Source organism: Arvicanthis niloticus, chromosome 14, assembly GCF_011762505.2.
Source record: "Arvicanthis niloticus isolate mArvNil1 chromosome 14, mArvNil1.pat.X, whole genome shotgun sequence".
NCBI lineage: Eukaryota > Metazoa > Chordata > Mammalia > Rodentia > Muridae > Arvicanthis > Arvicanthis niloticus.
The window spans coordinates 75147451-75162520 of NC_047671.1; the positions used below are offsets into that span (position 1 = coordinate 75147451).

The 15070-nt window shown below is 37.7% G+C and overlaps 1 protein-coding gene across 6 annotated transcripts in view; it reads right to left on the minus strand.

Annotated features, from left to right (window-relative positions):
- Greb1l (GREB1 like retinoic acid receptor coactivator) overlaps positions 1-15070 on the minus strand; it is a 252689-nt gene that overhangs the window by 134409 nt on the left and 103210 nt on the right. The window contains exon 1 of one of the 6 annotated variants that reach the window (XM_076913000.1): positions 1017-1286. The exons of the other annotated variants lie outside the window; for them this stretch is intronic. The gene's annotated coding sequence lies outside the window, so the exon portion shown is untranslated. Of the gene's footprint in view, positions 1-1016; positions 1287-15070 lie in introns of those variants that run through there. 6 annotated transcript variants of the gene reach the window in all.

Here is a 15070-nt window from a genome sequence, read left to right on the forward strand (position 1 = left end):
CATTACTGCCAATGAGAACAGTCTGACTCCCCAAGTACCTTAATGATTTTCACAAAGGTCAATAATCCAATTCCAATAGCTTTGGAGTCTAAAATTGCTAATTTTTAGCCACGTGCTGCACAGTTCACCTGCTAGTAATGACATTCTTGTATTTTCTTCTAATTACACTCAAAGCTGAGACCTTTGGCCCCAGGCCACAGACCCCTATTCAGGCTGCACACATTTCCTTAAAGGACCTGATCCTTTGTTGTCACTCCTCTGCTTTCATCTCTTATTTACTCCACGAGAAGGAAAAGTTCCACCTTGTGTATAGCTAAAGCTTCCAACCACCTCAGTCTCTCTGCCTTTCAAACAATGGGCTTTTTCCTAGACAAAGCCAAAATGTTTGATGAAATAATTTTCTGTTTTCTGGGTACACTGCTCTTTCTTCTCCCCTTTTCTATCCCTAGCGGATCTCCTTCCCTGTCTTGTCCCACAGGAGGGACTTTGCATGAGTAAGGATTTACACACTGTGACCATTAACCAACAAAAACGGTACAATACAAAACCTCCAACAGCTGACAGATCAATACAAAATATATATTTTTCTTCCATCACAGAACCCATTAAATGAAACTGGAGATAATTTAAAACAACTTAACCCCCCCCCCCCCCAGGTCTCCATTAAGTAAGAGGAACTCTCAGTACTCCCCTGCAGAAGTGCCAAAAAAAAAAAAAAAAAAAAAAAAAAAAGGGTTTAGAAAACACTGAGGATATTTGGTACATGGCCAAAACTTTTCAAGTTGTCAGTTGCTTATAAAACAGAAAGGAGGGAAAAGCAAAAGAAAGAAAGAAAACCAAAATGGCTAAAAGTTCAATTTTTAGCTTAATCTTTAAATTTTTAAAGCAAAATCTTCATAAACCATCCTACCATCCTTACCATTATTATTTCTTTACTCTCTCTCCCTTTCCCTCTCTCCCTCTCTCCTTCTGTCTCTGCCCCCTTTCTCTGGAAATCAGAAGCACAAACTTGTTACCATGACGTAGATCGCTCCCTCAGACAACAAGCCAGCGAAAGATTCGGAGCTCCAAGACACGGTTCATCCCGGCTCCCTTCCTGTATCGCTCAGCTCGCTCTTGATTTCTAAGTGTTCCCTTGTTGTCTGTCCTCTGCAGACCCCGAAACCTCTTGTCTTTTCTTGTTTTCACCATTTGCTTCCCCCAGCAGTTCACTGGAGACCCATCCATCTTGTAATGCATAGAGTGGCAGATGCTCTCCAGAGCAAGCACACTGCTGGGTGAACAAAGGATTACCGTCACCTCCAGGAACTCAGAGAGAAATACAACTGCCACCTTAGGACAGGCTCTGACTTGACAGACATCAGACCATAAACCTCTTCTAAGTGAAAAAGAAAACAATTGCCACACACACAACAAAATCTGACACAATCAAAGGCAGAAAAGAGTGATCATTTGTGGATTGCCTCTTCCCTCTGTAACTCACTTCACCCAGTGCTTTTATATTGGGGCAATTCACTGGCCAAGAGGCAAGAGATGGTTTTAGGAAGAAAAACCTTTCTCAAGTGTTTTCTTTTATTCAACAATATTCAAAGTGAAATTCATTGACATGTGTGTTGAAGGAAACCCAGGGCTTCAATTCAGTCTCACCCTTCTTGCTTGCATAAAGCAATATCTGGACTCACAAACGCTGACTCTATTCTACTGCTATGAAAAGAACACTCATGCTTTGAAAATTAAAAACACATTAAGCACATCAGAAATTAAAAAGCAACATGTGACACAATGCCAACAATATGCATAGCTCAGATTAGAAAAGCTCACCATTCATTAATCAGACAACCTCCAACTTGGGTTTAAAAAGATAGTGAACAGGAGAGCATCCTGGGAAGGGCCGCAGACTCTCCTCTCACAAAGGAGAGGTCATGTGAACATCTCCCAGCAACAAACCAATGCCAGGGAAGCTCTGCATAGAGGAGACTGCTGACCTAGAGTCTGGGGGTTTGTCCTTATTTCAAATTCAATGGGAATAAGTATACCTCTGAAATGTAAATACCAGGATGAGGAAATTCTAAAGGAATTTTAATTGAACCTCTAGGTTCAATTAAAACACTGTGATCAATGTCAGATTAACAATCCATTTTTATAACAAATATCAAGATACACAGTTGTAAACCTCTATTGTAGGTAGAGAAGTATAAGCCATTCTCACAAAAAAGACAAATACTACAAACATCTATGGTACATCTCAAGACCCAGAATGTCCAAGGACAGGCTTATCCACAGCATTTCTATAAACTGTGAGCATAGATAATAATATTTACTTAGTAAAATACTTTTAATTTTTCTTTAAAATCTTCACATATAAAGCATTTAAGTTGTGCTAAAACTGTGATCAGTTTGTAATCTGTAATGATTCCTCTCATCTTTACATTCCAAAGATCACCACGAAATTTAAAAGATGTTTTATCCATTGTATTTACATTATTTGGAGAATAAATAGAATTAGCTCTATGAATCAACACCTCTTATTTAAACATTTCTGTGTCTCCTATTTTTGTTACTTTGACATCTTTATAAATACCACAATACAGTTTTTTAAAAATATACTCTTAGAATTTCTTATTTTAAAGGCTGGCAAAAAATATATACAAAATAACAGAATGAATGTGTACAACTTGGAATTACAGAGTTACTATCATCTTGTAGAAGACTTTATCCACCATGAACTGTAATTCATGTAGTTGCATGAATTAGTGTAATTCTCCTAAAACATCATGTCTTTGAGTACTCTCAAACTTGGGCATTAGTAGCAAGAGAGAAGTGACCTTCGAATGACAGCACCTCTGCTAAGAGTTCCCAAAAGATCCAATTAAATTTTCTTCTTCTAAGACAAGACCTGTACGCATGTGCAGGAAACCCATCCGCATGCGCGGAAAGCACATCCTATAGAGAGTTCTTATTGCTTGACTGATCGAAAACAAAGTAAAACTTTTCTTTCTTTCAGGGTCGCTTCCAGATCACAGTCAGGGTTAGAAACCCACACGGGGAAAATCCATCAACATGAAGTCCTAAAAGGATTTACCCTTCACCATCCTATTTGCACTTCAAAACTCTGTGAGTCCTCCAGTTAAAGGCCAGGGCTGAACCATTTCAATAAGAGGAGGTGGCCAGTGGTGATTTATCTTCCATTTGGCTGCTAGACAAGAGTTGTAATGTCTAGGAAGCTTCCCTTCCTGGACAAGAGTACTCCCTCAGTCCCCTTGTCACTTCTGCAGCCTGGGATCTGCAATACCTTACAAATAACCCACAGGCTTCTTCAACCGTAGGCAAGAACATGTGCCACTGAGGATTTGGGCACATTTTCTTGACAATGATATCAGGAGGCAGAAGAACAACACTGCAGACACTAGGGGTAGAGGGCAGGTTCTCCTGGCTCTTGGCTGGGAACAGGAAGAAACTTCTCAAATGTAGCCACTCTCACTTGCATCAAATGTTAGCAGAACTTCTTAAGCTCTTTCCAATTTGTCCCTATGTATCTCTTCCCTTTGGGCAATGTTATCCAACTTTCGTCAGTATGGTATCAATTTAATTAAAATCTGCTCACTGTAAAGTATTTTAACAAATCCAAAAAATAAAGATTTCATAGGACAAAAATTCCTGGGTCAAAAAGACCGAAAACCTGGTAAGAGATTCATTATGACTCCACTGGTGTTTGCCACTTTGTTACCAAACATGTGTCACCATTGTGCTGCAAGCAAAACAAGCTCTTCACAACAGCAGTGGTTATTTAAATCAGGTTGCCATATGCTAATCACTATGGGATTATTTCTTATAAATAGAGGATATTTCATCACCAGGTGTGACTTACTCATGCCACAATAATGTTCAATGTTCTTCTCAGAAAAAATAATAAAAAGCATTTATACACTTTTTCTGTCCATTCATTTTTCTGTTTTATTTAAATGACTTCCATTTTCTAGCTGATACTGATAGATTCCATCTGAACACCATACTGACAACATGCACAGAAAATTTTCTATAGCGATAATAGTCTGAAATTGAAAACTTTCTACTTAATTAAAATCATTTATTTTGACAATTACATGCATGTATAGATTGTGTTGTATCACATTCACACTCATCCATCACCCGTTATTGCTGGTTTCTTCTTCCCATCTAGTACCTTCCTGTATCTATTTACTTATTTATTGTTCATGCATTCATTATTTATTTATTCATTTATTCATTCATTGCCTGTTTGTTTGTTTTTTTTGGAAACAGGATTCCTCAGACTGTAGACCAGGCTGGCTTTGAACTCACAGAGATCCACCTGCCTCTGCTGAGATTAATGTTGTGTGCCACCATCACCTGGCTTGTGGTTTTTTTTTTTTTTTTCTTGTGCCATAGTTAGACTTGCTGTGAGTTGGTGATTTTGTCCACCATGCCTCATCCTGAAAACAGTGCTGCACAGAGCACCTACAAATTCTTTCTTTCACTAACTTCATAGACACTCCAAAGAGAAAATGTGTTTAATTTAAATCTAATGCTTTAACAAAAATCTGACCAATAATTAACTAAGAATGTGACTAGTTCAAGAAATGCAAGTATTATGTCTTAGGTGTTTTAATTTTTTCTATTAAAATTCTACTGAAAACATTTTTATACCTTATTTTCATAGCCTTAAATACTAAAAATTCTAGAAAATTTAATTCTTTTAGGAAATAATTTTATATGTGCTATCAGACTGATGATTCTGAGGTTTATATTTTGAGATGACATAAAATTCCAGCCATACATATTAAATGAGAATAAGCATGTAACCACAAGCCTAAGGGACATGAAACTATATCACTGAAAAAAAAAAACCCTTGTATAAATAATAATACCAAGGAAAGCCGATTCCTTAGCCTACTGCAGGACATTTTAAAAAAAAGTGCTTTCCTTAGAGAATTGACAAAAGTAATTGATCTACCAGACAGGAAACATTCAACCTCCATTAAATATTTATTCAGTGCAATAGACTGGTGCTATTTGGACCTCAAAGAAAAAAAAAAAAACAAAAAAAACAAAAACAGTTCCTGTTTGGTAGGAATCATGGCTTAGAAGAGACTAGAGATGAGACAGTTCCTCAAATAATGAAACTACATTTTAAATGCCAACACTAAAACTGGAGCTGTGCCAAGCTTGATGATGCACGCCTGTACACAGCACAGGGGGAACTGGGCAGAGAGATCACAATGAATGTGAAGCTTGCTACACAACAAGAATCTGTCTAAAAAAAAGAGAGAAAGAGGAAAAAAATAAAGCCAAACCTACTAACCAACTGACCAAAGAAACACAGCCAAATACAAACAACTGGAAATATGCTATAAAATATACATTGCTATTTTGAAATGTGCAAAGAAAGTTCTCTGAGGGACTTCAGAGTCAGCTCAGCGGTTAAGAGCACTGACAGCTCTTCCAGAGGACTCAAGTTTAAGTCATTCATTACTGGCAGTTTTCTGCACACAGTGATGCTATGAACTTTATATGTTGATTTTAAAAATTAGCGTTCCTATACTTATTAGTGCCAGCACTCACATGGCAGCTCATATCTGTCAGTAACTCCAAGATATGACATCCACACAAACATACAAGCAGACAAAACACCAATGCACATAAAGTTTATATATATATATATATATATGTATATGTATATGTATATGTATATGTATATATATATATTTAAAAGAAAGAAAAACAGAATGCTACATATGCAAACACTGAGCCTAACATAGCTTGACTGGGGTTTTCAGTCAGACACCCTGAGCACAGTGAATATCACCTATGCTGAGAGCCAGGTCCCAGATCTGACGCTTGACCTGTATTCTCCAAAGTGGGAATTAAAAGCAACACTCTTCTAGACGACATATGAAATGATAGACTCTCTGTGAATGACAGGATCTTTTACATGGAATATCCTAAGATGCAACAAAAATTGTTCAAACTAATATACAGTGAAGCTAATAGCATCACTATATGCTAACAGTACACTGCCAGTGATGAATGAAATTTAACTTATAGACTCAACCAAGTAAATTTAAAAATTAAGAACAAATTTAACCAAAGTAGAAAATAAAAGTCCATAACACACTGGTGAATTAAACCGATGTAAATACATTAGAAAATAGCTGATTTTCAAAGATTAGAACAGTAGTGTTATCAAAATGACCACATTACTAAAAAACCAGGTTTAATGTAGCCACAATTAAATTCCAACAATATTTTCCACAAAAATAGAAAGTGAATCCTAAAATTTGTATGGAGTCAATAGATACTTAATAGCCAAGGATTTCTTTTTGTTTGTTTGTTTTTGTTTTTTGTTTTGTTTTAGTTTTTATTTTTCAAGATAGGGTTTCTCCGTATAGCCTGGGCTGTCCTGGAACTCATTCTGTAGACCAGGCTGGCCTCGAACTCAGAAATCCACCTACTTCTGCCTCCCAAGTGCTGGGATTAAAGGCGTGCGCCACCACTGCACAGCTGTCAAAGATTTCTTAAACAGAGCTTTACCACCACCACCACCACCACCACCACCACCACCACCATCTCCAAAAGGATAGAAAGAAAAAAACCAAGAACCTGAAAGAATCAGACCATCAGGTTTCAAGATTGACTTCAAAACTATGGAGACTGAAACAGCATAATGCTGGCGTGAAACTATCCACACAGACAGAAGAGTGGATGAATGGAACAGAACAGAGGACTCTGAAACAAAGTCACACACTATCAACTAGTCCTCAGCAAAGACGAAAAGAACACAGAATAAACTGCTGGGGAAACTGGATGGTTCAACATGCAATGAAATCACAAACTCACCATAATCACACTATCTACAAAAGCAATTCAAAATGGCTTTATAAACTCTGAATATAAGACCTGAAACTTTACAAAGTTACCTTGTAGCCAGGCATGGTGGCCCACGACTTTAATCTCTGCACTCGGGAGGCAGAGGCAGGCACAGCTCTGTGACTTGGATGCCAGATTGCTCTACACCATGAGTTCCAGGGCAGCTAGGGCTACATAGTGAGATCCCATCTTAGAGAAACAAAACAAACAAACAAATAACACTAAGAGCCAGCACTGGGGAAGCCTTTATGAATGACATGGATATGGCTTATGGTTTTTTTTTTTTGGACATAACTCCAAAAGCATAGGCAATAAAAGCAAAAATTGATAAGTAGGATTATGTCATACAAAAAAGTCTCTGTTGAGCAAGTGGAGGGAGAAAGTGAAGACAGCTTACAAAACAGGAGAAAATATTTGTAAATCGTTCTTTAATAAGGACTTAAACCCTAAACGCATAAGGAATGCAAACAACAAAATAAATTGTCCCCAAAATTCAGTGTTCAACTTCTACAATGGCAATAAAAAACAACAGGAATAAATTTAATCAAGACAGTTAAAATATAGACACTGACAAAAACAAAGATGATTCTCAAGAGAAGATGTACAAGTGGCCAAAGATGTATGAATTGCCTGCATGACTGACCTCCAGGGAAAAGCAAATCAATACTGCAGAAAGAGGTAACTCCACACCTGTTAAAATGGCTGCCTTCCCAAAGATAAATGATGACATACACTGGAGAGGACATAGGAAAGGGAATGCTTGCACACTGTTGGGGGCAACATAAATTAGCAGAGCTATGGCAGTTCCCCAAAAAGTTAAAGCCAGAGCTTCCCCCTCATAGCCATCCTAGGCTGTTCAGAAAGGTATCCCACCACAGTGCTGTTTCCTGTGGTTCCATTACTCAGAGCTCCTAAAAACTGTTATTTGGGTGTAAGCAACTGTCATCACATGCAGCGTCTGTAACTGCACTGGCTTATAACAAGGCTGTTTAGCTCAGATGGTGCCTTGTATATAACTTAATCTTTCCTTTAGGTAGGTCTGCATAGGAAAGAGTGTACACATTGATCTCCATCTTATGACAGCTGAACTTAGAATTGTTTCTACTTTACAGAGGTACAAAAGCAATTTACGTATCAGGAACTATATTTCAAACTTAATTTTTTTTTGTCTTTCCAGGATAGAAAGGTACAATATAATACGTGGTTGTGCTGCTGAGCAGAGGCAGGGAGGCACTGCTTCCTTTTTTTTTTTTTTTTTAAATTGGATATTTTATTTATTTACAATACAAATGTCATCCCATTTCCCCTCCCTAGAACTCCCTATCCCATCCCCCCTCCTCCTTTATGCTTTTATACCATTTTAATTACATGCATGTATTAAGGTCAGTTCTGTTGAGGGTCTAGCAATACAATAGATGCAAATAGTCAAGGAACAAGCAAGACAATAAACACAAATAATCAAAGAAAAAACAAGGCATTAAACCCAGTTACTTGAACACTCCTGTGATCACTGTTTCTAAAGGCTTATCAGGATGACCAACGTATCTGAGCCTACTTCCCTGTCCTAGCCCAAGGCCATTTTCATGTCTGAAGCCTACTTCCTTGTTCTAGCATAAAATTTAGATTCCTGTCTGAAATTACTTCTTTGTTCTAGCATAATATTTAGATTCCTGCCTGAGATTACTTCTTTGTTGTAACCTAAAATTTAGATTCCTACATGAAATTACTTCTTTGTTCTAGTCTAATATCAGATTCCTGCTGCTTGAAGCCTGCTTCCTTGTCCTTGGCCAATGTCATATTCCTGCCAAGCAGCCCATTTCCTTGTCCTTGGCCCATGTCAGATTCTTGCCAAGCAGTCCCAAAGGCTCTCCACCTCTCCCCCTTTATTATTTTGTTAACAAGACTAAGCATGTCTTAGGTCACTCTGACAAGAATGCCTTTCTTACCTGTCATGGAATATGCATTATCAAAAGTAATGCATTTATGTCTTAGGTTGGTAAGGCTCTGGGCAGAACCTTACCTGTCCTTGTCTTGCCAGCCTGTTAATTTAATAACTCTGTCTGGGGGTCCATTTTTAGGCTCAAGTCATGTATTTTGGCTGCCAACATGTTGATGTTGTTAAAGATAAGCTTTAACACGATGGGCATGAATAAAAGTATTCCCAGGACAAGAAGTGCTAGCCTGATCAAGCTATATATGCCATTCCTGAGGTTTGACCAAAATGGAAATACTGACCTCAGGCCATGGATAATTTTATTGGCATTATCTGAAGCATCAAAGGTCAACAGAACAGTATTCTTTAAATTCATAATCTCACAATGCAAAGTTAACAAACCCAGAGAGGTGTTAGGATTATGCCAAATATCCTACAGGTGTATTTAAACTTTCTTGTAATTATAATGACAATCATTGTGAATTTCAAAAGTAACACTACTCCCATGATATTTGTCATGACACTTGGGATGGCTCCTAATGAGGCATTGCTTCCAATAAGTGAATTATCATAGGCGTAAACAATACACACCATGGAGTCTACTCCACTGCTGAGCATGGTGCTTGGTAGGTTATGTGTATTACATACATTTTCAAGTTACAATGTTTCATTGGCATGAACCCATAATAAGTTAAGGAGTGTCTTTATAGAGCTCAGCACTTACAAGCATTTGTTGGGGATGTAGAATGTGTTCATTGTGGATAAATGGGGCAACTATTAGATATCCATTGAAAATGAAAGTTAGTATCTATACATCCATTTTAACAAAATGATTCCATTAATCCCAGTAACGGACATGAAATCATTCTAAATGTTTGCCAGTGAATAAATGGATAAAGAAAACATGCACACACACACACACACACACACACACACACACACGCAGAGTTACTGAATGAAATCACGCTAGAGAGATGGCTCAGTTGGTAAAATGCTTGCCACATAAGCATCGTGTCTTGCATTCAACTTTTCTAGAAGCCACATGAATGCTGAGCAGCATGGTAACCAGCTTGTAGTCCCAGTGTTTGGGAGGCAAACATGTTAGATTAAAAATTTTTTTTTACCATAAATAAGTTTAAACAAGATACAAAAGGTTAATTTGTTTAAGTCATTCTACAACATATACATATATCAGAACATTAACTTACATAACATAAATAAATAAATTAGTTTTATTTGTTAGTTAAAAAATAAAAATTTTTATTGAAAACAATATGGTGTCACAGAGATAGAGAAGAGAACTCATTCGCAACAACCAGAAAAACAGTATGTAGGAGTCATGCTAGTGGTAGATATGCTGTAACTTTTTTATATTATCAAACTTTTATTAGGTACTTTAAGTGACACTTTCTACACAGAGGAACACAACATGTTTATTAAAGAGAAGCCTAATCATTATAAAGTTATATATTTCTCAAACAAAATAGTAAGGGAATTCTTATTAAAATACCAGTAGAGTTATGCAACTTTACTAGACCATCTGTAAGTGAACAAAGATTGCCCAAGACAGAGAAAACTCTTCAAACACAAGTGACAGGAGCTGGGATGATGGACGGCCCAGAGTGTCTGAGCACCGGCTCCCCTTACGGAGGACCCACATGTGGTTCCCAGCACCTACATGTCAGATCACACCTGTCTGTAACTCCAGTTTCAGGGGACCCATTGGGCAGCATAGATACATGGTGCATTGACATACATACATGGAGGCAAAAATAAAATAAATCTTAAAAACCATTTTGGGAGAGATGAATCAGCACCCTGATTAATTAAACCATATTGTATTGTGAAGAAAGCTTTTGGTTGCCGGGTGGTAGTGGCGCACGCCTTTAATCCCAGCACTTGGGAGGCAGAGGCAAGCGGATTTCTGAGTTTGAGGCCAGCTTGGTCTACAGAGTGAGTTCCAGGACAGCCAGGGCTATACAGAGAAATCCTGTCTCAAAAAAAAAAAAAAAAAAAAAAACAAAAAAACAAAAACAAAAAAAAAAAAAAAAAAAAAAAAAAACAAAACAAAAAAAACAACCCCCCCAAAAAACAAAAACCAAAACCAAACAAACAAAAAAAAAAAAAAGAGAGAAAGCTTTTGGTTATTAAAATCTGTGTCAGTCAAGCTCAACAAACAACTCTCATCTCTTTTCATATTACCTTTTGACTTCTTTTTACGCATGCACGCATGTACACACACATGCACATGAATGCTACCACACATATGTGGGTATGGCGTCTCAGCAGGCTTATGACTCTCAGCAGACAAGTTCCTGGAGTTGGTTCTCTCCTACTATGTGGGATCCCATCTCAAACCCAGGTCCTTGAGCTTGGCAGCAGGTGCCTTTCCCAGTAGTCTCTCTTTCCAGCCCTTGATAGATTTCTGACGCTTCCGTCTTCTCTTCTGAATTTTACCCTATTCCAGCTCTAGTTTTTCTCCATTTATAGGTTGGTTCTCAATTTCCTTTTCACTCAGGATGCAGCAGGGAAGTGTTGGAGTCCTACAGAATGTCATCTATAGAAGCTGAGGGTACCTTATTTACCTCCTGCTCCAGTCTCTTTCCCCCTCAATCAGACCTGGCTAATGTAATTGTCAAAATACTGAACAAGAGATGATGTTTAATTTCAAAGGTCATATAAGGCACTGCAACAGGTTCTACCTTCTCCTCCTGAAGGAAGGGCCTTTCCTGTCAGGAAACACAGAGTTCTGTACAAGGCCATCTTGGTAGGAATGGAGAACTCCTGCCAAGAGCCAACAGCAACGTCTTTGGTCACTGTGCTCATCTGTGTGTGGCATTGTCTATTCACTTCTCTGCACCATGTGCAAAAAAAATCATGTCAACCTTTTGCTAAAAACCTTCCAGATTCTACAGTGCTCCTGGGATAAAGTCGATATCTTCAGTGAGCATCCTTACCTTGCTAGTGTTCAAGCAGTGAGCTCAGACAGTGATTGAGCTTCCTACAGTGCATTTTTTTGTTGTTTTTGATTCCTTAAATTTTTCATGCTTTGGATCTCATCCAATCAGATCTGCCTTGAAAGCCTTCATAGAATCTTGCTCCTCACCTCCTCACAGTTCCCTCACTTCTGAGCTATACACAGTAATCAGTGTGATGAACTGGGGTTGATATTCTCTATTAGATAAAAAACAGGAGCTATACTTATCTGATTTCACCTATGATTAAATTCATAGTATCTACTATGATACTCTCCAATATAGTATGCAGTCACAGTATTTTAAAATATTTTAATGATCTATATTTATAACTGGCTAAAAAATAAGAGGTTTGACCAGAAAGACTACTGCATTAGAATTAAAAATTATAAAATACCAAAGAACACTGTTGCCTTCATGAGCTGAACTTACTTTTAATTAATTTATTTTTTTTTATTTTTTAATTTTTTAATTTTTAAAATTTTTTTTTTTGTTGTTTTGTTTTTCGAGACAGGGTTTCTCTGTGTAGCCCTGGCTGTCCTGGAGCTCACTCTGTAGACCAGGCTGGCCTCGAACTCAGAAATCCACCTGCCTCTGCCTCCCAAGTGCTGGGATTAAAGGCGTGCGACTTTTAATTTATTAAGAAACTATTTTAGATAAATTATCTAAGGGCTGGAGATGCAACTCCATACATAGTGAAGCAAGCCACTGGGTTTAAATGCCAGAACAGCGTAATACATGTTAATGGATTCCATTTCCTGTCACTATATGACATCACTGATGTCATATAGCATCCGTAATGAGTCTCTGTGAATAGATGCCTAGGAGTGGTATAGCTGGGTCAGAGGGCAGTTTTATTTTATTTTATTTATTTTATTTTAGGAAGTTGCACACTAATTTCCACAGTGGATAGCTATGGATAAGGGTTCTTTTCCTCACACCCTGGGTAGCACTTGTTGTAACTTAGGGTTGTTTGTTTAGTTTGTTTTGATTTTCCTAGTTGTTCTGGAGGAGATGGGATGGAATCTCAAAATAGATGTAATTTGCATTTCTGTGATGACTAACGGTGTCAAACAGTTTTTAAAACTATTATTCTTTAACTATGTTTGTTTGTGTGGTAGGGGTATGTGCATGTGTAGGTGTTTGGTATCCAGAAGAGGATGTCAAATCCCCTGTGAGCAGGAGTTATAGGCAGATATAGCCTAACCCAGGGTGGGTGAGGGGAAAGGCAGTAGGACTTTTAACCTCTGCGTTACATGTTCAGCCCTAACGTTGAATACTTTTTCTTATAATATTGGTAAGTTATATGTAACTTCTCTTCTGAGAACAGTCTGTTTAGTTAGCTTCCATGTTTGAAGCTTTAAATTAGTATCTTCGATCCATTTTGAGATGACATTTGTGTGTGTGTGTGTGTGTGTGTGTGTGTGTGCAAGGGACAGAGATTAGAACTAATTCCATCTCCTGTTGGTGGATATCTGTTTTCTTAGTAATATCTGTTGAATAAACTGCCAGTTTCCCACATTATGTTTTTTTATATATTTGTGTGCCAAAATATTAGATGGCAATAAGCCGTATCTGCTTACTTCTTGGCCTTTTATTGTGGTCTATTGGTCCGCATGTCAGTTTTGTGCTGTTTCTAAGCTGTTTCTGCTACTGTAGTTTTATAGTATAATTTGAAGTCATATACTGTGATACCTCCAGAAGTGTTTTTCCTGCTCAAGTTTGCTTTGGCTATCCATGCTCTTTTGTTTTTATATGCAATTTTAGGATTCTTTTTCCTAATTCTGTGAAGACTGTCATAAAATTTTGACAGGATCACATTGAATCTGTACAGACATTTCACAGCGTTAATTCTGCCAGTCCAGGAGATGGAGATTCCATCCCACTTCCACTGCCTTTTAGTTTTTATTTCAGCATCTTAATGTTTTCATTGTTAAGTCTTTTCTCTTCTTGGTTAGGTTTTGCTTTCTTTTTCTAAAGCTATGGGGACAATTTTTCTAATTTCTTTGTTGGCTGTTTGTAACTAATAATGTGTTTATTATGTTATGTATCTATTCTAAATTTCATCAGGATTTTGTCATGAAGTCATGACCATCTTTGTCAAATAACTTGTCTACTTATAAAGTGTATTACATTGGGTGACTTGTATACACGGAGTCCATCTGGCACCCTTGGAGTGAGGCCAACTTGGTTGTGATGTGTGATCTTCTTAATGTACTCTTAAATTTGGTTTGCAAGAAATTATTTCTAGATGCACCAAACAAAGAAGTAGACAGAGGTGAGAAAGAGACTTGAAGAAAAAACAAAGTAAGGCCTTTCTGAATAAACAGAATCCTTATCCTAATGTTATTTTTCCATTAAAAAAAAAAAAAAACCCAAACCCTCAAGATAAAGAGAAATGACTCAGTGAATGAAGAGCACTTGCTGTTCTTTCAGAGGACAGGGTTTAATTCCCAGCACCCTCAAGGTGACGATCTCACAACTGCCTGTTATTCTGGTTCTAGATGATCCGACACCATCTTCTGGCCTCTGTGGCACCAGGTGACATGCACTGCACATACATGCAAATAAAATACTGATACACATAAAATAATCTTTTTATAAGGGTTCTTTCTATCTATCTATCTATCTATCTATCTATCTATCTATTTATTATATGTAAGCACACTGTAGCTGTCTTTAAGACACCCCATAAGAGGGTATCAGATCTCATTACAGATGGTTGTAAGCCAGATGGTTGCTGGGATTTGACTCATGACCTCTGGAAGAGCAGTCAGGGCTCTTAACTGCTGAGCCATCTCACCAGCCCAAAATAAAACAATCTTAAGAAAAAATTCTAATAAAAAATTCTTTTGTCTGTTTGTTATTTACTTTTTGAGACAGAACCTTTCTATATAAGCCAGATTGGCCTCTCACATTTCTCCTGCCTCAGCCTCCCCAGTGCTGAAATTATATATGCATTTTATCATATCTGGCTAAAAAGATGCTTGGAGTTTGTGTCAGTTTACTGGTAATTCTGTGAGGTGGACAAAAATGTATTATTTTTCTCCCACTCATTGTCACTCACTATTTAAGAAAATGGCAGGGCCTGGCAGTGGTAGTGCACACCTTTAATCTGAGTACATGAGAGGCAGAGGCAGGTCTTTGAGGGAAACCTGGTCTACAGACTGAGTCCAGGACAGCCAGGGCAACATGAGAGAAACACCGTCTTGGAAAGCCATAAAAGGGGTTAGGGGTAAGGAAGCTACATTCTACCCCAAATAGCAGAGGAGGAGGA